This window comes from Cibotium barometz, chromosome 12 (genome assembly GCF_041138505.1).
Source record: "Cibotium barometz isolate CiBa-2024 chromosome 12, ASM4113850v1, whole genome shotgun sequence".
NCBI lineage: Eukaryota > Viridiplantae > Streptophyta > Polypodiopsida > Cyatheales > Cibotiaceae > Cibotium > Cibotium barometz.
The window spans coordinates 58,014,914-58,041,496 of NC_141057.1; positions in this window are offsets into that span (position 1 = coordinate 58,014,914).

Genomic DNA, 26,583 nt, shown 5'->3' on the forward strand with positions numbered 1-26,583 from the left:
TTTTTGGCAACTTCTTACTTCACCATTTGCCTTGTTTTTTAACTTAACCAAGAGATAAAATTCTACAAAATCCACCCATTAATCCCAACCATAACTTATTTGGCTTCCTTGATTCTGGCTCTAGATGTTAATAGTGTTACATGGAGTCTATCAAATTAGTAGCTCTTTTCACCATAGCCCTTCACAGAATCAAAACTTTGCGAGACTTCAATGAAAATCTGGTCATACTTTTACTCAAGAAGTAATTCATCCAATATAGTAGTGAAAAACTTTTCCCAATCCTTAAGCAATTCGTTATGCTTTCCCTATGCCCATTTGAGATCTCGCCTTTTCCCCAAAAAGACAGGAAAATTTTAAATCCACTCAGACTTTCTATCACCATTGCTAATATATGATGTCTTAAAATTATACTTCTAGAACATCCTCTGGGTTACCATAAAACATAGGAATTTTACCCATTTTGGCTTAGAGGAGGGGTGGGAAGAGAAAGAGTCGAGGGAATAACAAGTAAAGGTAGCCAAAATCCACTAATACTCATACCCTATTGTCTTTCTCTAAGATACAAGGACATAACGCATCCCTCACTTGTAAGTCATCCTAACACATAGGACATATGATGTGTCAAATCCAAAACTCACACCCACATGACAGTATTATTACCCCTTTTAAACAAATGGTCCCTCATTATGTTATACAAATAAGATAATAAATGCATAGAGGGAAATAATACATTTCTCTTTCTTCACTCTCTCAAAAGAGGACTCGCATCATCCACAAGAATATTGAAATGTGGACACCCCACATCCTCTTATACTCAAGAAGGGGAAGAACAAAGGGTCGAGTTGATTTTTGAATTAGCACTAGTTCCCATACCAATGTAGTTATCATCTATTCATATGGTATTTATGACATAACAATCCATTCATTCTCATACCTAGCACATAATATGAAATAAACTTCCTTGGAATCCTTCATGTGAAATAAGATAATTGGAGCCATTAAATCATCACCAAGCCGTTGAAGTGGCCACCAAGCTATCAAGTTCACATATAAGCTTCTCATGGGAATTGTCATATCTTCCTAGAGTGAACATTACTAGCATACCAAAGATCGGGTCCTCCCACATGGATAACACCACACATAAATATTATATTATAATCAATAAGTCGCACAAAAGGAAAAATTTTGGTATTATAAGTCTATGGCATACCATCTATGGTACTGAGGGTCATCTCTCCCAAGAATGCTCCCTTAAAACATTATTACAAGTCTCTGTTGTACCATCTACTGCACTCAAGGTCATCTCCCCTAAGATTGCCCATTAAAACATTATTGCTCTTTCTACAAAAAAGGGGGCCACAAAGATAAGGAATGCTTCTATCTTAAGGGGATTTAGATAATGTAACAATAACTGTAGCAACCACCCTCGATCTTCAACAACCCTCTTGTGCTAAGGAGTTTATTGACACACCTTCCACTACTGTTTCTCCATCGACTACTACAAGGTGACCGCATTTTATGTTGCAGCTCCCCAACCCTATGCGGTCACTTTGCCATCCACACTCTCTTATGAAACTCTTCCCATAGCTCCATCCTCTCCGCCGACATCCCAAGTATCCTTTTCACTGGTGTCTCCCATAAAGTACTTTTATCCTCCGTCGGCCACCTATCCCTCTCCCCCGTATGCACCTTTGCTGCTGGTGTATGTAGTGACCTAGCCGTCACCCCAATCCACCATAGTCCCTATGGCCTATGTAGCACCACTCCATCCCAACCCCCTCCTATGGTGGCTAGATCTCCTTGAGTTGTCAATCGAGGTTGCATCACATGGCTAATTATTTTGTTTTTTTTTTTGGGCAACAGTGGTCATTTTCAGCAGTAATGAACTCTTCCCCATGATTACATTGTCCAAAGGGTTAAGACCATTTTACAAGGGATTAATCGTCTGACGCCTCTCTTACCAACTCCTACCCTGATGGTCACCATTATGGAGGCCATGGTCCCCTCATCTACTTAAGTAGTACTAGAGCTAGTCATTGTCACATGTTCTCAGGGTGTGCACTCCCAAACCATCGATGCTCTTTAAATGAAACCATGAACGTACTTCCGAACCATCTTCCTTAAATGCACCCATGAAAATTGCAGTGGTGGAACATGTGTAACTTGAGGCCCTCCACAAGCTCATGACTACCCCACCCATGGAGCCATCTCCTACTCCTACTCCTCCACCAACCCCCATACCTCCCTACAACACCCCAAAGTGGCACTTCCTTGACTACATCTGTATGGGCCACCTTCCTATATCCATTCTTGTGACAAAAATACCCGTCTCCCAACCCTATGCATTGTACTCATAAGAAATGAAATCTCTTCAACTCATGTTTAGTGGTCATCCCTCTTCTCTAGCGATTCCAATTCAAAGGGACATTCCATCCAGTAGTAGTAGTAGTGGTGGACATGTATGACACTTGTAGTGGTGGGTGTGACACCACACCACTATCTTCCAATGAAGCCAAATTGTGCTTCACTTCCCCCACGATGGCTAATCATTTTAGAGTCTTCCAATCTTAATATTTGTCAAAGGCACCAAGATCCCCGGTGTCATTGTCGATGGTTGCTCTAACATCAACATATTGCCTGAGGCCACGACCATCATGCTTTGGATCTCTCCCTCACAGATCCACCTCCCTTTATTCTTTATATTTCTAACCAAATAGACATGATTCCCCTTGGCCTTGTGCAACATTTTCTTGAATCTATGTAGGTCTCACAATTTTCATGGTTTTCATGGTATTAAATCTACCACTGACTAAAGCGACCTATCATATTTTGATTGGTTCCTCGTGGCTAAGAGCTACCAAAGTAGTTAATGTTTGGGGCAAGGTAGACCTGATGATGCCCTTGCCAAATCATACGTTGCTACTCCGTCTTAAAAGGCTTCCAACGAGGGGTTACCACGCACTCCTTTCCCCCCTATCCAATGTAGTCTATTGGCATTGGCTAGACGGTGTGTCCAAGATGAGTTTATTGCTCTTATGGTTGATTGAAATGCTCTTTAAAGTTTGGTTGCACCACCATCCAAACTTTAAAGAGGAATCTTAAAAGTCTGGCTCCACCACCATCCAAACTTTAAAGAGGAATCTTCAAAGTTTGGCCGCGCCAACCTCAATGGAGGAACTTATTGAGATGGTGAGTTAAAGGGAGACAAATTTCCATGCCGTCAAAGTTTTTTGGCTACACAACCCTCAACTGAGGAACCTACTGGGACGATTAGTTTAGGGGAGCCAAAGTTCCATGTCGCATTACACCTGACTTGCTTCACCCCATGTGGCTCCCTAAATATAGCGACTATGTGTGATTTTCTCCACCCCTTCCCTAATAGTCATCATCAGGAGTAATGTGTGACCCACGTACAAACACAAAGAGGACCCTCTACAAGCTGCCCTAGGAGCATATTGGTGATTTCCCTCTTGACTCTTCCTATTAATGATCCCTTACCTCTCCATTAGGAAATTCACAAGTGGTGCTTCTCTCTCTGTCCACCTATGACAATGAAGTCCACAAACTAATATGAGACCTATTGAGGAGCCTCACACCATCCATGTACCTTTTTGGGTTTGGGATAACCCTATCACCTTGGACATGGTATCTACTTTCTCAACCCAACATCATCATGAATCTGCCTTTGCTTGGTCTTATCAATATTTATTTGGCATCAATCCTTCCATTAGCACCTATTGCATTCCTCTCAAGAGGTCAACCAACTGATTAGGAAAGGTGTTTACATACTACTCTAAGGTGGTATAAAGAAGAAGCTCGATAAGATGATGGAGGTAGGCATCATTGTCCCTATCAAACACTAAGAATGGCTTTTTTCCATTATCATCATTCCAAAGAAGAAAAGCAATAAGATCCGCATTTGGGTGGACTTTCAACCCCTTAACCAAAGTACCATTAGGGACGGATTTCCTTTTTCATTTATTAAGCATGTATTGGACGAGGTCATTGTCCATTGGCTACTTGGTTTTTAGTAGTCACTTTGTGCTGATGTCATGTGTGAGCACTCCCTCTCCAGCACATACTCCATCTATCTCAAACGAGTGGAGGCCAAGGGTGTGATTCTTTTCTTGTGATGTTCTATTCACCCTTGGTGAACATTGGCCAATCTTTCTACCTTGGCCCCTTCTTTTTCTCTTGGTGATCTCTTCTCATTGGATCCTAGTTCTCCTTCTTCTTTGAGGCTCCCTCTCTCCTATGTCGATACCTCTCCTATGTAGGTACCTCTATATAAATATTCACCAAGTTAGTAAATGGAGTAATGGTGTGCAATGTGTAGATGGGTCGACAAGTCCTCCATTTCACCGAGTTCCTTGGCTAGCTATTCCTTTGGCACCAACTTCCTTGACTAATACCAAGTTTTCAACCGTCGCTGACGTGCCCATTGAGTTCTTGGTTGCTTAACTTCCTTGACTGTCAAGTCCCAAGGCTACCATCGACTTCCTTAACCACCAAGTCCTAGGCTCCAGCCCAACATCAATGTCCTTGACCACCAAGTCCCTAGTCTTTGACTTCTCTAGGCATCTTCCTCGATCTTTAACCTCTTGATTGCTAACTTCTTCAGCAAACTTCCTCAACCTTGCTAATTCCCTCAGCCCCGTTTTCCCTTGTTGACTTATCTAGTTGTCAACTTCTCCGATCATCGACTCCCCCAAGTCTCTTGACCACCATGTCAGTGCACCATGGCCATCTTCTTGTCTAGTAGGCTGTCTTCTTCTTCCAGTAAATCTCTCATGGTTAGGAGGCCATCCTTGGGCTGCACTCATGTATGGGACTTCTCCTCAGTATATTTTCTTCTCAAGATGGTTGCCGTTCTAGGTAGATTCTATTAGGATTGTAATCCCCTCTCTTTATGAGAATCCCTTCCCTATCTTCCCCACTCAATGTAATCATTCTCAATCTCTCTCTTCTTAAGGTGACTCCGAAGATAAAAGGGAGTTACTTGACATTAATTAACATTACTCAAATCTAGGTCACCTATTACATGCTGCATTTATGATAATACAGTGGTGGTGCCTTTGGTTATACAATGGCATGCAAGTGTTTTGGATGATCTCCATAGCCTATGGTTGTGTGTGGAAGTTTGTGTTTGTAGTGAGCATCTAGGGTGTGTAAGTGTATCAACCAACTTTGAGTAAGTTTATCGACCAACTTTGTGTGAGTGCTTAAGGTAGGAAGGTAGGAGTGAGCAAGGGGGTGGCACTTCCCAAATCTAGAGGATCAACAATGGTGTTATGCAATGGAAGTTGATGGAGCCTGCACGTAGCAGGGCACAAGAGAGCATTTTTTACATGCAAACCACCTCTTTTCCTTTGTGGGTGGAGGTCAAGGGTACAAAATCTTCACCATCTACAACATCTGGGTTTTTTGATTCATTGGTATTTTACACATGAGTATTAAATGTTAGAGAAGTTACTCCTTGCATCTTCCGCAAATATAATTATTTTGGCTCCCAAGTAGATCATATCATGTTCACTGTATTTTCTTTCTTCTTCGATTGTAAGAGGACCAACATCTTTAAGTAATATGTGGGACCTTTATGTCTTTTCAAACTATTGTTGCTCTTCTCTTCTTTATTCCATTGCCTTTCTTGGGGAAATCTAGTTTGCTAAGAGCTAGTAATTTCATTCGCAATAATGTCGACTCAAGGCTTGCACCAAGCCTATTTGATATATTGGCTAACACATTCTTACGACAGCTATGTCTGCATACTCGTGTAATGGACACTGGTACTACATTACAAATCATATCATTTGATGAGGGAAACACCCTAAAGATGCTCCCAAGTATTGAGCTTTGAAGGACAGACAACAGGATCTTGATCAGTTGGCCAAACCATAGAGAAAAGCCTTGTAACTATGTTTTGGGCACCCAGAGTAACTTACTCCCAGGCGGCTTAGTTGGAAATGGCTTGGAACTATAAAAGCCAATTTCTCTTTTTTGTAACAGATTGTCCTATTCGTGTAATAGAAGTGGAGTGTTCTCTCTCTCTCTCTCTCTCTCTCTCTTCCAACTCTAATCTAGCATGTGTGGTATGCTTAGGGTTAGGATTTGGGAGTGATTAGTGCTAATCACTTATTCTCTCATGCTTCCCTCTTTCTTCTTTTCTCCCTCTTGCTTGAGTGATTAGGCTACCAATGCGATCGTCTCCCACGGAGATCCCACACGATCTTCGCAAGAGAGATTGCACCACCCGTTGGAATAGAGCAACCACCTCGGTGTACAAAGATGTTAAGGAAACCTTAATCGGTGGTATTGAGAGTCATTCAATATCAATTCCAATTTAATGCTTCAATTTGAGAAGATTCACCTTTCATGGTGCCCAATTAAATGGCCTAAAATTGCATTTTTGACCATTTTGCTCTCCTTCCTAACGACTAAGGTCTCAACAATGGAACCGAGTGATGTACGAAGAAATGGAAAATTCTCAATTAATTGCATCCTAGAAGAGTATTATGCGAGAGACATTAAGCAAAATAGAAGAATTTATTAACACAATATATAGTAGTCACATCAATGGAGATATATAAGATTCCTAAGACACGATCACACAATACAGGCTTGATGTGAGACAAGTATGGCATTTCTTAATCAATCAAATCAAGCATACCCGTATATACTAAGAGGATGGAGTAGACCATGAGGGTGTCTCTACTATATAAGGTCGCAATAAGCTGCACAAGCTATGCAAGATCATCTAGGCAAACTATGATCAATTATGTGTGAAATGTTGTCTCTAAGAGGTATCAAGAGGGCTTCTTTAGAATATTTCTCACCATGCTCACACAAATTACAATTGTAGAAGCATTTAAGCTAGGACTACATAAACCCAAATGTCACCATCACCCATCACTTGTCCTTCTTGGTGGCTACTTTTGACATGTGTTTTTTTGCTTTATTTCATCAAGGAATCCTTGACTTGGTAGATTAGATCTAACCCCACATTGAGCCGACACAAATACCACCAGCATAGGACTTTGAGAAGGATTCTCCTCTATTATGTATCCTTCCACACTCCTCCACAAGCATTCACGAGCCTCTATAGGACTTCTAGAAGGATTCTCCTCTATTATACATTCTTCCACACTCCTCCACATGCATCCACAAGCCTCCATAAGCTTGCCATGCATTTGTCATCTTATTCAAATAGAGTTACCAATCCCTGTAGACATATGGCCCACACCTAGTTTATGAATCATCACTAATCAAATAAAGAATTAGCACTAGTTCCCATACCAATCAATGTAGGTATCATCTATTCATGTGGTATTTATGATATAACAATCCATTCATTCTCATACCTAGCACATAATATTAAATAAAATTCCTTAGAATCCTTCATGTGAAATAAGATAATTGGAGCCATTAAATCATCACCACGCCATTGAAGTGACCACCAAGCTATCAAGTTCACATATAAGCTTCCCATGGGAATTGTCATATCTTCCTAGTGAACATTACTAGCATACCAAAGATTGGGTCCCACATAGATAACACCACACATAAATATTATATTATAATCAATAAGTCTCACAAAAGGAAAAATTTTGGTATTATAAGTCTATGGCATACCATCTATGTGGTACTGAAGGTCATCTCTCCCAAGAATGCTGCTCAAAACATTATTACAACTCTTTGTTGTACCATCTACCGTACTCAAGGTCATCTCCCCTGAGATTGCCCATTAAAACATTATTGCTCTTTCTACAAAAAAGGGGGCCACAAAGATAAGGAAATGCTTCTATCTTAAGGGGATTAGCTAATGTAATAATAACTGTAATCTTCAACAACCCTCCTTCTAAAGAGTTTATTGACACACCTTCCACTATTGTTTCTCCATCGACTACTCCAATGGAGCCCATGTATGAACCTGCATTTTATGTTGCAGCTCCCCAACCATATGCAGTCACCTTGCCATCCACACTCTCTTATGAAACTCTACCCATAGCTCCCTCCTCTCCGACATCCCAAGTATCCTTTTCACTGGTATCTCCCATAAAGTACTTTTTTCCTCTGTCGGCCACCTATCCCTCTGCCATGTATCCACCTTTGCTGTTGGTGTATGGAGTGACTTAGCCATCACCCCAATCCACCATAGTCCCTGCCGCCCATGTAGCCCCACTCCATCCCAACCTCCTCCTATGGTTAGATCTCCTTGAATTGTCAATAGAGATTGCATCACACGGCTAATTATTTTTATTTTATTTTTGGCAATAGTGATCATTTTCAGCAGTAATGAACGCTTCCAAAAGGCTCTCTTCCCCATGCTTACATTGTCCAAAGAGTTAAGACCATTTTACAAGGGATTAATCATTTGAAGCCTCTCTTACCCTGATGGTCACCATTATGGAGCCCATGGTCCCCTCATCTACTTAAGTAGTACTAGAGCTAGTCATTGAAGATGACATGTTTGCATTTGTGATTTGCATACTTCATGTATTTCTCTTGAGCTTTTTGAATATTCAATTTTGCTAACTCATGAATTTGGTCAAAGTCTTCAACAAAAGAATATGCATCCTCTATAGAATGTGAAAGTCTAGTAATTGGAGTAGGCAAAGCCTTACCATAGACTATTTCAAATGGTACTTTCTTATTAGTAGCAATATGAGGATAGTTATTATATGCGAATTGCAAAATATGTAAACACTTATCCCATTGCTTAGGCTGAGATGAGACATATGATCTAAGCAAATCAAGTATTGTGCTATTTGTTGCTTTGGTTTCATCCATTAGATTTAGGATAAAAAGTAGTACAAAAAACACTACAAAACTTTCTATGTAGATCTACCATAAACAATAATCCTTGGTGAACCATGATGCGAAAAAACTTGTTTAATGAAAACATGTGCAGCTTGATAAGCAGTCAATGTCTTTTTGCAAGAAATAAAGTAAGCATGTTTACTAGATCTATCTACCAGAGTCCCAATCATATCATTCTTTAGAAGTCAAAGGAAAACGAGTGATAAAGTCCATACTTATTTGTTCCCATAGTTCATTAGAAACAGGCAAAGGCATAAGCAAACCAAATCTCTTTTCTTTATGAATCTTAATCTTTTGACACACAACATATTCAGAAAAAAAACTCAGCAACATCTTTATGCATCGTAGGCCAAAAGAAATACTTGGTAACTATTTGCAAAGTAGATGACTATTCTTCAATAATAGCTTGCCTAAATGGTTGAGTGATGTATAATCTCTTTTGAAAGAAAAGAAAACCATCATCATAAGAATAATCAAAATAAGATAGCCAATAAATATCTTTCATCTTGTTATATGCATCATAAAAATCAAAATTATTTTTACATGTTTCCTTCATGTTATCAAAAGAAATGTCTATAATAGTACATATATTATTGATAGTATTAAAAGAAATACCTTCAATAGCAGATATATTATTTATTAATGGTAGGTCTCCTACTCAAAGCATCAGTAACAAAATGATCATGTCCAGGTTTATATTTAATATTGGCTAAAAACTTTGAATAAAAGATGCGCACGTAATAGTCTATTTGATATTAAAGGCTGTAAAAGTAAATGTTTAATACTTTGATCGGTTTTAATGATACACTCTCAGGTCCCTTAAGATAATGTTTCCAAAATATAAATGCATGAATAACATCAATCAATTCTCTATCAAAGTACTATGCTTAAGCTTAAATGGTTTTAATTTTAGACTTTCAAAAGCAATCGGATGATTATCTAACGTAAGTACAACACCAGTACCATGTTCGCTAGCATCAGTTTACTACTGCAAAGAATGTTCTAGAAAAATCAAAATTTTGAAATCCACACATATCGTTAGCTTTCCATTCTTCTAAACAAAGATTACAATAGGAGAAATTAAATTAAACCCTTATGAAAGAAAAATAAACCCAACTTCAAGAAGCTTATCAATTTCTTCCTTTACCACTAAAGAAGATTATTAGTTTCTTACTTTACAACTAATGAGAAGTTAGGGGTCATGTGGTAGGCTCATTGCCTTACTGGTTATGTCCCATCCACCAAACCCACAGTGCTCCACCATTGTGGCCTTGATGATGTTTATGACCAGCTGCAAAGAAATGAGTATAAAATTGAAAAAGAGAAAGAAACCTTTTCCTTTCATAGTTAGTGAGATCACATTATCTAACTAAATAGGCCAAAATCATTCTTAATATTTTCATTAGACAATGCCTATAATTTGGTGGCCCCACCTTTGGAGTTACCTCAAGTGCATGCAAGTCTACCTCAGTGTCTTTATCCATTTTTGTGTTCAAGTCACTTTCACTTATATATGCTTAAAGAGTTTACATACTCATCATCTTCCTCACTTTTCTCACTTTGTAAATCAACACTATTACGAGAAATAAAGATCTTCATTTTATGGGGAATCTTACAAATGGTCATGCACTCTTCACTCTAGCATTGCCTTGCATAGACCCTCTTCAGCCAAGGCCTTCCAAGTATATAGGATAGGAATTCTGAGTCCTCTTCATGATTTGGAAATCCAAGGAGGTTTTACTCCCATGATAAAAACCACCACATTAGTTATAACGCCTTTAGGTTTTACACTTTCTTTATTTGCCATCTCTAAGGTAGGATTAGACTTATGAGATGATTATTCTTAAGTCCCAATGTTTCCATTAAACCTTCAAAAATTACATGAACTAAAGAACTACCATCAACAAGAACATTATTTACATGCCAACCATTACATACCATATCAACCTAAGTAGAATAAATGTCTACTTCTACTTTGACTACGTAAGATGGTGTATCCCTCTGTTCTTATGATTGTTTTTAGGTCCCAATGTTTCCATTAAACCTTCAAAAATTACATGAACTAAAGAACTACCATCAACAGGAACATTATTTACATGCCAACCATTACATACCATACCAATCTAAGTAGAATAAATGTCTACTTCTACTTTGACTACTTAAGATGGTGTATCCCTCTGTTCTTATGATTGTTCTTAAGTCCCAATGTTTTCCATTAAGCCTTCAAAAATGACATTTACTGCTGTAGAACTACCATCAGCAAGAACATTCTTTACATGCAACCCATTACATACCACGTCAGCTTAGGGACAATAGATGTCTACTTCCACTTTGACTAGTGGAGCCTCTGTCTCCTTCTTACATTGATGCCACTCCTCAACTCACTATACAAGGGAGAAGCCAATGTCTTTTAACTTGCTTATTTCACCCTTTTTCCTCATTTTCCACTTTCAAAGGGGCTTTTTCCTCTTCCACACCCTTACCATTCCTAGGTTTCAAAGGGGCTTTTTCCTCTTCCACACCCTTACCATTCCTAGGTTTCTTCTCTTGAGTAGACACAAAAACACCTTCACCTTCACCTTCACCTTTACCTTCACCTTTATCTTCAATAACAAGCATCTATCAAATTTATAGAATCAAAGGAAGGAGAAGCTCTCCTAGGACAATATCCTTTGTCTTGGAAGTCATACCACATTTTGCAAGAAAAATTAGCAGGGCCAGAATTTCTTACGTGCGTCTTTTTACCCCAGGTTTTCATGAGCTTGTATAAGAGGTCAAGCCATCCTTGCTATGACTCAAGATACCACAATATCAAGTGCATTAGAGATATCTATGTGTGGTTATGGTTCATTAAAGGCAACCATGTTAGGACAAGGAGTGATCTTTGGTGTGGAAAAAAGTAGAAATACTTAGCTAAGTCTTTGGTTGATCCACGTCCTCCTCTTCAAGGCTGCATGCACTCTTGGCATCTAACTATCTTTAAGGATTTCCCTAAGTTTTTGGCAACTTCTTACTTCACCATTTGCCTTGTTTTTTAACTTAACCAAGAGATAAAATTCTACAAAATCCACCCATTAATCCCAACCATAACTTATTTGGCTTCCTTGATTCTGGCTCTAGATGTTAATAGTGTTACATGGAGTCTATCAAATTAGTAGCTCTTTTCACCATAGCCTTTCACAGAATCAAAACTTTGCGAGACTTCAATGAAAATCTGGTCATACTTTTACTCAAGAAGTAATTCATCCAATATAGTAGTGAAAAACTTTTCCCAATCCTTAAGCAATTCGTTATGCTTTCCCTATGCCCATTTGAGATCTCGCCTTTTCCCCAAAAAGACAGGAAAATTTTAAATCCACTCAGACTTTCTATCACCATTGCTAATATATGATGTCTTAAAATTATACTTCTAGAACATCCTCTGGGTTACCATAAAACATAGGAATTTTACCCATTTTGGCTTAGAGGAGGGGTGGGAAGAGAAAGAGTCGAGGGAATAACAAGTAAAGGTAGCCAAAATCCACTAATACTCATACCCTATTGTCTTTCTCTAAGATACAAGGACATAACGCATCCCTCACTTGTAAGTCATCCTAACACATAGGACATATGATGTGTCAAATCCAAAACTCACACCCACATGACAGTATTATTACCCCTTTTAAACAAATGGTCCCTCATTATGTTATACAAATAAGATAATAAATGCATAGAGGGAAATAATACATTTCTCTTTCTTCACTCTCTCAAAAGAGGACTCGCATCATCCACAAGAATATTGAAATGTGGACACCCCACATCCTCTTATACTCAAGAAGGGGAAGAACAAAGGGTCGAGTTGATTTTTGAATTAGCACTAGTTCCCATACCAATGTAGTTATCATCTATTCATATGGTATTTATGACATAACAATCCATTCATTCTCATACCTAGCACATAATATGAAATAAACTTCCTTGGAATCCTTCATGTGAAATAAGATAATTGGAGCCATTAAATCATCACCAAGCCGTTGAAGTGGCCACCAAGCTATCAAGTTCACATATAAGCTTCTCATGGGAATTGTCATATCTTCCTAGAGTGAACATTACTAGCATACCAAAGATCGGGTCCTCCCACATGGATAACACCACACATAAATATTATATTATAATCAATAAGTCGCACAAAAGGAAAAATTTTGGTATTATAAGTCTATGGCATACCATCTATGGTACTGAGGGTCATCTCTCCCAAGAATGCTCCCTTAAAACATTATTACAAGTCTCTGTTGTACCATCTACTGCACTCAAGGTCATCTCCCCTAAGATTGCCCATTAAAACATTATTGCTCTTTCTACAAAAAAGGGGGCCACAAAGATAAGGAATGCTTCTATCTTAAGGGGATTTAGATAATGTAACAATAACTGTAGCAACCACCCTCGATCTTCAACAACCCTCTTGTGCTAAGGAGTTTATTGACACACCTTCCACTACTGTTTCTCCATCGACTACTACAAGGTGACCGCATTTTATGTTGCAGCTCCCCAACCCTATGCGGTCACTTTGCCATCCATGTAAGATTCCTCCCCCAACCCCCTTTTTGATGTCTAGTATCTTCCCCTGTAATCAATCCCTCTTCAGAAATATAAAGGCCTTGTTCTAACTGTTTTAGCCTAGAGAGAGAAAAATATGCTAGAGAGAGAATATTCAGATTATGAATATTTTTGGATAGAAAATTAACTCATCTTATTAAAATAAGTTCCCTTGAAATAGAAATTCAAAAAGAATTTTCCAATGTGCAATTGGAATTAATTGGAAATAAGTATAAAGAACCTTAGTCTAAGGGTCTAGATTTTCAGAAATTTTTAGATTATGGTCCAATTAAGGTTCCTATGGGCCAATAGCATCAATCCATGTGTAGGGAGGAGATAAATCCAATTTGTAAAAGAAGATACCCAAAAATGAGTAAATGCTCACATAAGATGAAGAGTTGAAAATGTACAAGATTTATTAGTAAAAAAACTATGAGCAATATTAAAAATATGAGATATTTTGGGTATCCAAAAATGAGTAAATGCTCACATAAGATGAAGAGTTGAAAATGTACAAGGTTTATTAGTAAATAAACACATATGTAAGGAAGGGGAGTTCTTTAAAGGAGGTGCATATTTCACATAAGATGAAGAGTTGAAAATGTACAAGGTTTATTAGTAAATAAACACATATGTAAGGAAGGGGAGTTCTTTAAAGGAGGTGCATATTTCACATAAGATGAAGAGTTGAAAATGTACAAGGTTTATTAGTAAAAAAACTATGACACATATGTAAGGAAGAGGAGTTCTTTAAAGGAGGTGCATATTTCACATAAGATGAAGAGTTGAAAATGTACAAGGTTTATTAGTAAAAAACTATGAGCAATAAAATTTTGACACATATGTAAGGAAGGGGAATTCTTTAAAGGAGGTGCATATTTCACATGCTTGAATGAGTTTTAAACTCAAAAATAATGTGATATTTTTATCTCTCATCTCTCTTGAACCAAACCAAATCAAAATGGAACCAAACCGAATCAAAAAGTAACCAAACTAGGTCCAAATCTAGTCCAAATTCAACCAAACTGACTTGGAAAATTCTAGAATCAGTTTGTTTGGTTAGGAGCTCAAATTTTCCTATAAATAGAAGCTTCCCCTTGTTGAAAAAAATATAATGTCTTATGCATTGTTACTCTACTCCACCTAAGCCAAAATATAGTCTCTTATGCTTTGTTACTCTACTCCACCTAAGCCAAAATATAATCTCTTATGCTTTGTTACTCTACTCCACCTAAGCCAAAAAAATATAGTCTCTTATGCTTTGTTACTCTACTCCACCTAAGCCAAAATATAATCTCTTATGCTTTGTTACTCTACTCCACCTAAGCCAAAATATATAGTCTCTTATGCTTGTTACTCTACTCCACCTAAGCCAAATTAGATAGAGTCTTATGCTTTATTACTCTACTCCACCTAAGCCAAAATATAGAGTGTCTTAGGCATTGTTACTCTACTCTACCTAAGCCAAGAACTGTGAATTCTTTAATAATTCACTAGTTTTTGATACTTCTCTCTTCTTCAATCCCCATTGGTGGCTCCATCAACACACTAAACCAATTGATTGGTTGGGGGCCTCTACCGTGAATAAAGAATCAAGCAAATCATAAGGTAAGTATATTGAATTTGATCTTTTCTATGATTTCTCAATGATTCTCTCTTCTCAACCCCTCTCAAGCTTGAGAAGTTTAATTGGTATGGTTTTTTTTAAATGCTATTGAAGTAAATTGGTGAATAGTAGTGAAGAGTTACATAATTTAATAAATGCTATAGAAGTTAATTTCCACTTATATTTAAATTCTAATGGTTTTTATAATTTCTCTCTCTCACTTAAGGAATGGTCATACTCATGACCCATTCTCAATCCAAATGAAGCTTTTCATAAAGCTTTTCCTTAATCCAAGATTAAGCTATGCTTGAGGCCAAATTAATGGCTTTTGCTATGCTTTTAGTTTATGCACATTGATGATTCAATCCATTATGGATTGATGACCCAATTAGAGACCATTCTAATTGTTTTCTTAATGACCCAATTAGAGACCATTCTAATTGTTTTCTTAATGATCCAATTAGAGACCATTATGGATTGATGACCCAATTAGAGACCATTCTAATTGTTTTCTTAATGATCTAATTAGAGACCATTATGGATTGATGATCCAATTAGAGACCATTCTAATTATTTCTTTAATAATGAGCTTTATCCCTTAGAAAAAAATTGAGATTTATCAGTCATAGTAGCGGAGCTATGGCAAAATTTTATAGAAATTACGCATAAAATAAATTCATTCAAAGCATAAAAAGAGGAATTCCTACCATATTCTAGGAACTATCATCCTAGATTAATTAAAAGAATTTTATTATGCATGGAGATGTGGATGTTGCATGTAGATGTAGATGTATGGATGTGAGTGTGAATGTGGAGGTGGATGTATGCATGGGATGTGGATGTATGCATGTAGAAATAGATGTGTAGATGAGGATGTAAATGGAGATGTGGATGGATGCATGTAGATGTAGAGGTATAGATGTAGATGTGAATGGAGATGTGGATGTATACATGTAGATGTAGATGTATAGATGTAGTTGTGGATGTGGAGGTGGATGGATGCATGTAGATGTAGATGGGAATGGAGATATGGATGTATGCATGTAGATGTAGTTGTGAATGGAGATGTATATGTATACATGTAGATGTAGATGTATAGATGTAGATGTGGATGTGGATGGGGATGTATGCATGTAGATGTAGGTGTATAGACGTAGATGTGGATGTAGAGGTGGATGTATGCATGTAGATGTAGGTGTATAGACGTAGATGTGGATGTAGAGGTGGATGTATGCATGTAGATGTAGATGTATAGATGTGGATGTGAATGTGGGGTGGATGTATGCATGTAGATGTAGATGTATGGAGGTGAATGTGAATGTGGATGTGGATGTATGCATAGGGATGTAGATATATGCATGTAGATGTGAATGTACGCATATAGTTGTGGATGTATGGATGTGAATATACGATTGTGATGTGAGGGAATCTGAAGTGATGAGATGGAAATGATGTGATGGGATGAGTATACATATAAATGGAATATGGAATAAGTAATGTAGATTGAGGAGGGATAATGTGGAAAAATGAAAATTAAAATAGAAATTGTATTGTAAACTGTTTGTAAATGCTGTTTGTAAATGCTGTCTGTAAATGATTGTTTTATGTCAAGAATGCTGGGGGGAGCATTTTGACCGTCTTGTGATTAAGGTCGTGATGAGAAAGTTGCAACTGCTGACGGGGAGTCAATGAAGGACGTCTCGCGTAGCAAGGTCGACCGAGGTCTTGACCAGCCTCGGTGCGATTAAAATGGTGAGCTTCCGGTACGGTGGATGAGGGGCCAAGGAAGCGGCCTATGCGTGAAGCGCTAGGTTACCTGCGAAGGATCCTAGAGGGTGCTGACCATACGGTGCTCGGGCTCTGGGTCGCCTAGGATACCCACGCGTGCGTCGAGGAAGATATTGGAACAGAGTTGGAGTTGTTTTCTGAAATCGAGCATGGATCTGGTTGATTGACCTTGCTGGTCTTCAATGGATGAGTCCATGGCTCCTTATATGGATCTGTTGGTTGATCTTGCTGATCTTCAACGAGAGTCCATCTTGTTAAGTGATTACATTGCCAAGTATTATGGGCTAGGAACTATCGAAACGGCTCCTGAGCGTTCTAGTTGCCAATGATGCCATAGATACTCTGATGAAGGAATGATGGGAAATTAAGAATCAATTGGATAAATTGGAAGATGGTGATCAATGATACTATGGTTTTATTAAAGGATTGTTTTAAACTGGTTGAATCTGGTTGAAAAAGGCAATTTCATATTGGGTGTGTGAGTGGTGTGACTAGTTTTATTTTGCATGAACATCCGGCTAGGGGGCCTTGGAACTCTTTTCCTTGGTACCCGGGACAAAACCTAACCAAATTTTTAATTGGATCCCATCACTACAGTGGTTGGGCGGTTGGCTAACCCATGGGATTGGATGGGGTTAGGCTGGACTGATGGATCCGTAAATCGAGACTCAAAATTTTGTTTTTACGATAGAAAAAAAAAATAAATCCCGGACAGAAACTGTTCTATGGATAGGAATCAACGGCTGTGCCTCTTGAATGGGGAAAAAAGCGTTGATCCCAATGATCCAAGTGCAAGTTTCTTCCTTGAACTGACTAAGTATCTTATAGATGTAATCGGATCATCTCGATCAGAAATGATCTTGACTACGTTAGAGTAAAAAGTTATCCTGGTGGAATCGCCCGTGCTTTCCGGTAGAGGAAGTTTTTCCGGGTTCGGTTTTGGAACAACCGACGGATTAGTCTCTTATCCGGATATCCGTGGGCGAGGCCCCGAGTGTGGGACCCCTGTCCCGCGCGAGAAGCGCTACTTCCGCTGCTAGTACCCGAATCCGTTGCTCGGTGGGAACAGGGATCTCAACTGTGAGATCCCTGTTCCCACCGAGCAACGGATTCGGGTACTAGCAGCGGAAGTAGCGCTTCTCGCGCGGGACAGGGGTCCCACACTCGGGGCCTCGCCCACGGATATCCGGATAAGAGACTAATCCGTCGGTTGTTCCAAAACCGAACCCGGAAAAACTTCCTTTACCGGAAAGCACGGGCGATTCCACCAGGATAACTTTTTACTCTAACGTAGTCAAGATCATTTCTGATCGAGATGATCCGATTACATCTATAAGATACTTAGTCAGTTCAAGGAAGAAACTTGCACTTGGATCATTGGGATCAACGCTTTTTTCCCCATTCAAGAGGCACAGCCGTTGATTCCTATCCATAGAACAGTTTCTGTCCGGAATTTAAAATTTTTTTTTTTTCTATCGTAAAAACAAAAGTTTGAGTCTCGATTTACGGATCCATCAGTCCAGCCTAACCCCATCCAATCCCATGGGTTAGCCAACCGCCCAACCACTGTAGTGATGGGATCCAATTAAAAATTTGGTTAGGTTTTGTCCCGGGTACCAAGGAAAAGAGTTCCAAGGCCCCCTAGCCGGATGTTCATGCAAAATAAAACTAGTCACACCACTCACACACCCAATATGAAATTGCCTTTTTCAACCAGATTCAACCAGTTTAAAACAATCCTTTAATAAAACCATAGTATCATTGATCACCATCTTCCAATTTATCCAATTGATTCTTAATTTCCCATCATTCCTTCATCAGAGTATCTATGGCATCATTGGCAACTAGAACGCTCAGGAGCCGTTTCGATAGTTCCTAGCCCATAATACTTGGCAATGTAATCACTTAACAAGATGGACTCTCGTTGAAGATCAGCAAGATCAACCAACAGATCCATATAAGGAGCCATGGACTCATCCATTGAAGACCAGCAAGGTCAATCAACCAGATCCATGCTCGATTTCAGAAAACAACTCCAACTCTGTTCCAATATCTTCCTCGACGCACGCGTGGGTATCCTAGGCGACCCAGAGCCCGAGCACCGTATGGTCAGCACCCTCTAGGATCCTTCGCAGGTAACCTAGCGCTTCACGCATAGGCCGCTTCCTTGGCCCCTCATCCACCGTACCGGAAGCTCACCATTTTAATCGCACCGAGGCTGGTCAAGACCTCGGTCGACCTTGCTACGCGAGACGTCCTTCATTGACTCCCCGTCAGCAGTTGCAACTTTCTCATCACGACCTTAATCACAAGACGGTCAAAATGCTCCCCCCAGCATTCTTGACATAAAACAATCATTTACAGACAGCATTTACAAACAGCATTTACAAACAGTTTACAATACAATTTCTATTTTAATTTTCATTTTTCCACATTATCCCTCCTCAATCTACATTACTTATTCCATATTCCATTTATATGTATACTCATCCCATCACATCATTTCCATCTCATCACTTCAGATTCCCTCACATCACAATCGTATATTCACATCCATACATCCACAACTATATGCGTACATTCACATCTACATGCATATATCTACATCCCTATGCATACATCCACATCCACATTCACATTCACCTCCATACATCTACATCTACATGCATACATCCACCCCACATTCACATCCACATCTATACATCTACATCTACATGCATACATCCACCTCTACATCCACATCTACGTCTATACACCTACATCTACATGCATACATCCACCTCTACATCCACATCTACGTCTATACACCTACATCTACATGCATACATCCCCATCCACATCCACATCTACATCTATACATCTACATCTACATGTATACATATACATCTCCATTCACAACTACATCTACATGCATACATCCATATCTCCATTCCCATCTACATCTACATGCATCCATCCACCTCCACATCCACAACTACATCTATACATCTACATCTACATGTATACATCCACATCTCCATTCACATCTACATCTATACCTCTACATCTACATGCATCCATCCACATCTCCATTTACATCCTCATCTACACATCTATTTCTACATGCATACATCCACATCCCATGCATACATCCACCTCCACATTCACACTCACATCCATACATCTACATCTACATGCAACATCCACATCTCCATGCATAATAAAATTCTTTTAATTAATCTAGGATGATAGTTCCTAGAATATGGTAGGAATTCCTCTTTTTATGCTTTGAATGAATTTATTTTATGCGTAATTTCTATAAAATTTTGCCATAGCTCCGCTACTATGACTGATAAATCTCAATTTTTTTCTAAGGGATAAAGCTCATTATTAAAGAAATAATTAGAATGGTCTCTAATTGGATCATCAATCCATAATGGTCTCTAATTAGATCATTAAGAAAACAATTAGAATGGTCTCTAATTGGGTCATCAATCCATAATGGTCTCTAATTGGATCATTAAGAAAACAATTAGAATGGTCTCTAATTGGGTCATTAAGAAAACAATTAGAATGGTCTCTAATTGGGTCATCAATCCATAATGGATTGAATCATCAATGTGCATAAACTAAAAGCATAGCAAAAGCCATTAATTTGGCCTCAAGCATAGCTTAATCTTGGATTAAGGAAAAGCTTTATGAAAAGCTTCATTTGGATTGAGAATGGGTCATGAGTATGACCATTCCTTAAGTGAGAGAGAGAAATTATAAAAACCATTAGAATTTAAATATAAGTGGAAATTAACTTCTATAGCATTTATTAAATTATGTAACTCTTCACTACTATTCACCAATTTACTTCAATAGCATTTAAAAAAAACCATACCAATTAAACTTCTCAAGCTTGAGAGGGGTTGAGAAGAGAGAATCATTGAGAAATCATAGAAAAGATCAAATTCAATATACTTACCTTATGATTTGCTTGATTCTTTATTCACGGTAGAGGCCCCCAACCAATCAATTGGTTTAGTGTGTTGATGGAGCCACCAATGGGGATTGAAGAAGAGAGAAGTATCAAAAACTAGTGAATTATTAAAGAATTCACAGTTCTTGGCTTAGGTAGAGTAGAGTAACAATGCCTAAGACACTCTATATTTTGGCTTAGGTGGAGTAGAGTAATAAAGCATAAGACTCTATCTAATTTGGCTTAGGTGGAGTAGAGTAACAAGCATAAGAGACTATATATTTTGGCTTAGGTGGAGTAGAGTAACAAAGCATAAGAGATTATATTTTGGCTTAGGTGGAGTAGAGTAACAAAGCATAAGAGACTATATTTTTTTGGCTTAGGTGGAGTAGAGTAACAAAGCATAAGAGATTATATTTTGGCTTAGGTGGAGTAGAGTAACAAAGCATAAGAGACTATATTTTGGCTTAGGTGGAGTAGAGTAACAATGCATAAGACATTATATTTTTTTCAACAAGGGGAAGCTTCTATTTATAGGAAAATTTGAGCTCCTAACCAAACAAACTGATTCTAGAATTTTCCAAGTCAGTTTGGTTGAATTTGGACTAGATTTGGACCTAGTTTGGTTACTTTTTGATTCGGTTTGGTTCCATTTTGATTTGGTTTGGTTCAAGAGAGATGAGAGATAAAAATATCACATTATTTTTGAGTTTAAAACTCATTCAAGCATGTGAAATATGCACCTCCTTTAAAGAATTCCCCTTCCTTACATATGTGTCAAAATTTTATTGCTCATAGTTTTTTACTAATAAACCTTGTACATTTTCAACTCTTCATCTTATGTGAAATATGCACCTCCTTTAAAGAACTCCTCTTCCTTACATATGTGTCATAGTTTTTTTACTAATAAACCTTGTACATTTTCAACTCTTCATCTTATGTGAAATATGCACCTCCTTTAAAGAACTCCCCTTCCTTACATATGTGTTTATTTACTAATAAACCTTGTACATTTTCAACTCTTCATCTTATGTGAAATATGCACCTCCTTTAAAGAACTCCCCTTCCTTACATATGTGTTTATTTACTAATAAACCTTGTACATTTTCAACTCTTCATCTTATGTGAGCATTTACTCATTTTTGGATACCCAAAATATCTCATATTTTTAATATTGCTCATAGTTTTTTTACTAATAAATCTTGTACATTTTCAACTCTTCATCTTATGTGAGCATTTACTCATTTTTGGGTATCTTCTTTTACAAATTGGATTTATCTCCTCCCTACACATGGATTGATGCTATTGGCCCATAGGAACCTTAATTGGACCATAATCTAAAAATTTCTGAAAATCTAGACCCTTAGACTAAGGTTCTTTATACTTATTTCCAATTAATTCCAATTGCACATTGGAAAATTCTTTTTGAATTTCTATTTCAAGGGAACTTATTTTAATAAGATGAGTTAATTTTCTATCCAAAAATATTCATAATCTGAATATTCTCTCTCTAGCATATTTTTCTCTCTCTAGGCTAAAACAGTTAGAACAAGGCCTTTATATTTCTGAAGAGGGATTGATTACAGGGGAAGATACTAGACATCAAAAAGGGGGTTGGGGGAGGAATCTTACATTCTACCCCACTTAAAAAACGCGAGATGTCCTCATCTCGCAACTTGTGATAATTTCGCAAGATTCACGAATATGAGACTTAGAGAAAAATTTTAATCAAGATTAACCACCAAGAAACGTCTTAAAGAGAGCAAGATTCAAAATAAGAACAAGATTTAAACTTTATTCATTCTCGGAACTTATACAGTAAAGATAGAGAAACTCTTTACACTTCCATAAGCCCGTCCATCATATGGTCACAAAAGCAGTCCTCACAAGCTGCACAAGTATAGGGTAACTCATCTATGGGAATGATTCTGTGGGTTATTGCTGCGCCTATCTCAGTGGTATGAGGTGTTCTAACAAAAGGACCTCTGAGAGGCAAGCCAAAAACGGGGTAAAGGCATATCTTCTCATGAGGAAGAAAACACGCCAGTAAGAAGACCCGCTCAGAAAACCCAGGATGCCTTGATCTCATGACGCAGTAGTATCGGGGACCCAAACCCAAAGCTTCAATAACCATGGCCAAGCGGACATTGTTACGAAAGTGCTGCTGACCCCAGGGTGTTACCCTAGTTATGTCTTGATAGGTCCGCCATTTTGTCTGCGCTATAGAAGTTCCCAAGTGAGGGAAAAGTGAGCGCTCATACTGCTCTATAAAATCTTTCTTCACAGACTCCCTTGCGTCTTGAAGGTGAGAAATCATTAGGGATAAAACTAGTTCTTGTTGCCAAGCCATGAAGGAGATTAAGAAAGAAAGGAGATCGATGGAAGTAAGATTACTGTGAGCGACAAGTAAAAGTTACGACTTATATAAAGGAAGGAGCTAGCGTAACCTAGAAGCCAACGGTAACTTGCCACTGAAGTTTTACCGTCTTTCCATGATTTGTGTTTGACACATTTTTCTATAGAAAGCATTAAGAATTTTGAGATGAGGAGATAAAAGAAACTTGTAGGCTAAGTCACCTACTTTCATTGAATTCAGATATAAGGATCACAATATCTGGGGGATAACTTCTTATACTCCCCAAGAGATAAAGAACTTCTTTTGGGCCGTACTCGAATGAAAACCAAAACCTTGGTATCCAAAACACCGATTCTCACTTCTAAACTCATTGTTCTAAATCCTTAAAACAGGCGTGACTCCTGAGAAGTATTCTAGGAAAAGGGTCTTCCTTTTTTAAACAGAAATTTTCTTTTATTTTAGAGAGGGAATAATTATAAGATCAGAAAGGAAGATTCTTACTCCAGTATACCTCGAAGGCTGGGGAGGAATCTTACAATCCACACTCTCTTATGAAACTCTTCCCATAGCTCCATCCTCTCCGCCGACATCCCAAGTATCCTTTTCACTGGTGTCTCCCATAAAGTACTTTTATCCTCCGTCGGCCACCTATCCCTCTCCCCCGTATGCACCTTTGCTGCTGGTGTATGTAGTGACCTAGCCGTCACCCCAATCCACCATAGTCCCTATGGCCTATGTAGCACCACTCCATCCCAACCCCCTCCTATGGTGGCTAGATCTCCTTGAGTTGTCAATCGAGGTTGCATCACATGGCTAATTATTTTGTTTTTTTTTTTGGGCAACAGTGGTCATTTTCAGCAGTAATGAACTCTTCCCCATGATTACATTGTCCAAAGGGTTAAGACCATTTTACAAGGGATTAATCGTCTGACGCCTCTCTTACCAACTCCTACCCTGATGGTCACCATTATGGAGGCCATGGTCCCCTCATCTACTTAAGTAGTACTAGAGCTAGTCATTGTCACATGTTCTCAGGGTGTGCACTCCCAAACCATCGATGCTCTTTAAATGAAACCATGAACGTACTTCCGAACCATCTTCCTTAAATGCACCCATGAAAATTGCAGTGGTGGAACATGTGTAACTTGAGGCCCTCCACAAGCTCATGACTACCCCACCCATGGAGCCATCTCCTACTCCTACTCCTCCACCAACCCCCATACCTCCCTACAACACCCCAAAGTGGCACTTCCTTGACTACATCTGTATGGGCCACCTTCCTATATCCATTCTTGTGACAAAAATACCCGTCTCCCAACCCTATGCATTGTACTCATAAGAAATGAAATCTCTTCAACTCATGTTTAGTGGTCATCCCTCTTCTCTAGCGATTCCAATTCAAAGGGACATTCCATCCAGTAGTAGTAGTAGTGGTGGACATGTATGACACTTGTAGTGGTGGGTGTGACACCACACCACTATCTTCCAATGAAGCCAAATTGTGCTTCACTTCCCCCACGATGGCTAATCATTTTAGAGTCTTCCAATCTTAATATTTGTCAAAGGCACCAAGATCCCCGGTGTCATTGTCGATGGTTGCTCTAACATCAACATATTGCCTGAGGCCACGACCATCATGCTTTGGATCTCTCCCTCACAGATCCACCTCCCTTTATTCTTTATATTTCTAACCAAATAGACATGATTCCCCTTGGCCTTGTGCAACATTTTCTTGAATCTATGTAGGTCTCACAATTTTCATGGTTTTCATGGTATTAAATCTACCACTGACTAAAGCGACCTATCATATTTTGATTGGTTCCTCGTGGCTAAGAGCTACCAAAGTAGTTAATGTTTGGGGCAAGGTAGACCTGATGATGCCCTTGCCAAATCATACGTTGCTACTCCGTCTTAAAAGGCTTCCAACGAGGGGTTACCACGCACTCCTTTCCCCCCTATCCAATGTAGTCTATTGGCATTGGCTAGACGGTGTGTCCAAGATGAGTTTATTGCTCTTATGGTTGATTGAAATGCTCTTTAAAGTTTGGTTGCACCACCATCCAAACTTTAAAGAGGAATCTTAAAAGTCTGGCTGCACCACCATCCAAACTTTAAAGAGGAATCTTCAAAGTTTGGCCGCGCCAACCTCAATGGAGGAACTTATTGAGATGGTGAGTTAAAGGGAGACAAATTTCCATGCCGTCAAAGTTTTTTGGCTACACAACCCTCAGTTGAGGAACCTACTGGGACGATTAGTTTAGGGGAGCCAAAGTTCCATGTCGCATTACACCTGACTTGCTTCACCCCATGTGGCTCCCTAAATATAGCGACTATGTGTGATTTTCTCCACCCCTTCCCTAATAGTCATCATCAGGAGTAATGTGTGACCCACGTACAAACACAAAGAGGACCCTCTACAAGCTGCCCTAGGAGCATATTGGTGATTTCCCTCTTGACTCTTCCTATTAATGATCCCTTACCTCTCCATTAGGAAATTCACAAGTGGTGCTTCTCTCTCTGTCCACCTATGACAATGAAGTCCACAAACTAATATGAGACCTATTGAGGAGCCTCACACCATCCATGTACCTTTTTGGGTTTGGGATAACCCTATCACCTTGGACATGGTATCTACTTTCTCAACCCAACATCATCATGAATCTGCCTTTGCTTGGTCTTATCAATATTTATTTGGCATCAATCCTTCCATTAGCACCTATTGCATTCCTCTCAAGAGGTCAACCAACTGATTAGGAAAGGTGTTTACATACTACTCTAAGGTGGTATAAAGAAGAAGCTCGATAAGATGATGGAGGTAGGCATCATTGTCCCTATCAAACACTAAGAATGGCTTTTTTCCATTATCATCATTCCAAAGAAGAAAAGCAATAAGATCCGCATTTGGGTGGACTTTCAACCCCTTAACCAAAGTACCATTAGGGACGGATTTCCTTTTTCATTTATTAAGCATGTATTGGACGAGGTCATTGTCCATTGGCTACTTGGTTTTTAGTAGTCACTTTGTGCTGATGTCATGTGTGAGCACTCCCTCTCCAGCACATACTCCATCTATCTCAAACGAGTGGAGGCCAAGGGTGTGATTCTTTTCTTGTGATGTTCTATTCACCCTTGGTGAACATTGGCCAATCTTTCTACCTTGGCCCCTTCTTTTTCTCTTGGTGATCTCTTCTCATTGGATCCTAGTTCTCCTTCTTCTTTGAGGCTCCCTCTCTCCTATGTCGATACCTCTCCTATGTAGGTACCTCTATATAAATATTCACCAAGTTAGTAAATGGAGTAATGGTGTGCAATGTGTAGATGGGTCGACAAGTCCTCCATTTCACCGAGTTCCTTGGCTAGCTATTCCTTTGGCACCAACTTCCTTGACTAATACCAAGTTTTCAACCGTCGCTGACGTGCCCATTGAGTTCTTGGTTGCTTAACTTCCTTGACTGTCAAGTCCCAAGGCTACCATCGACTTCCTTAACCACCAAGTCC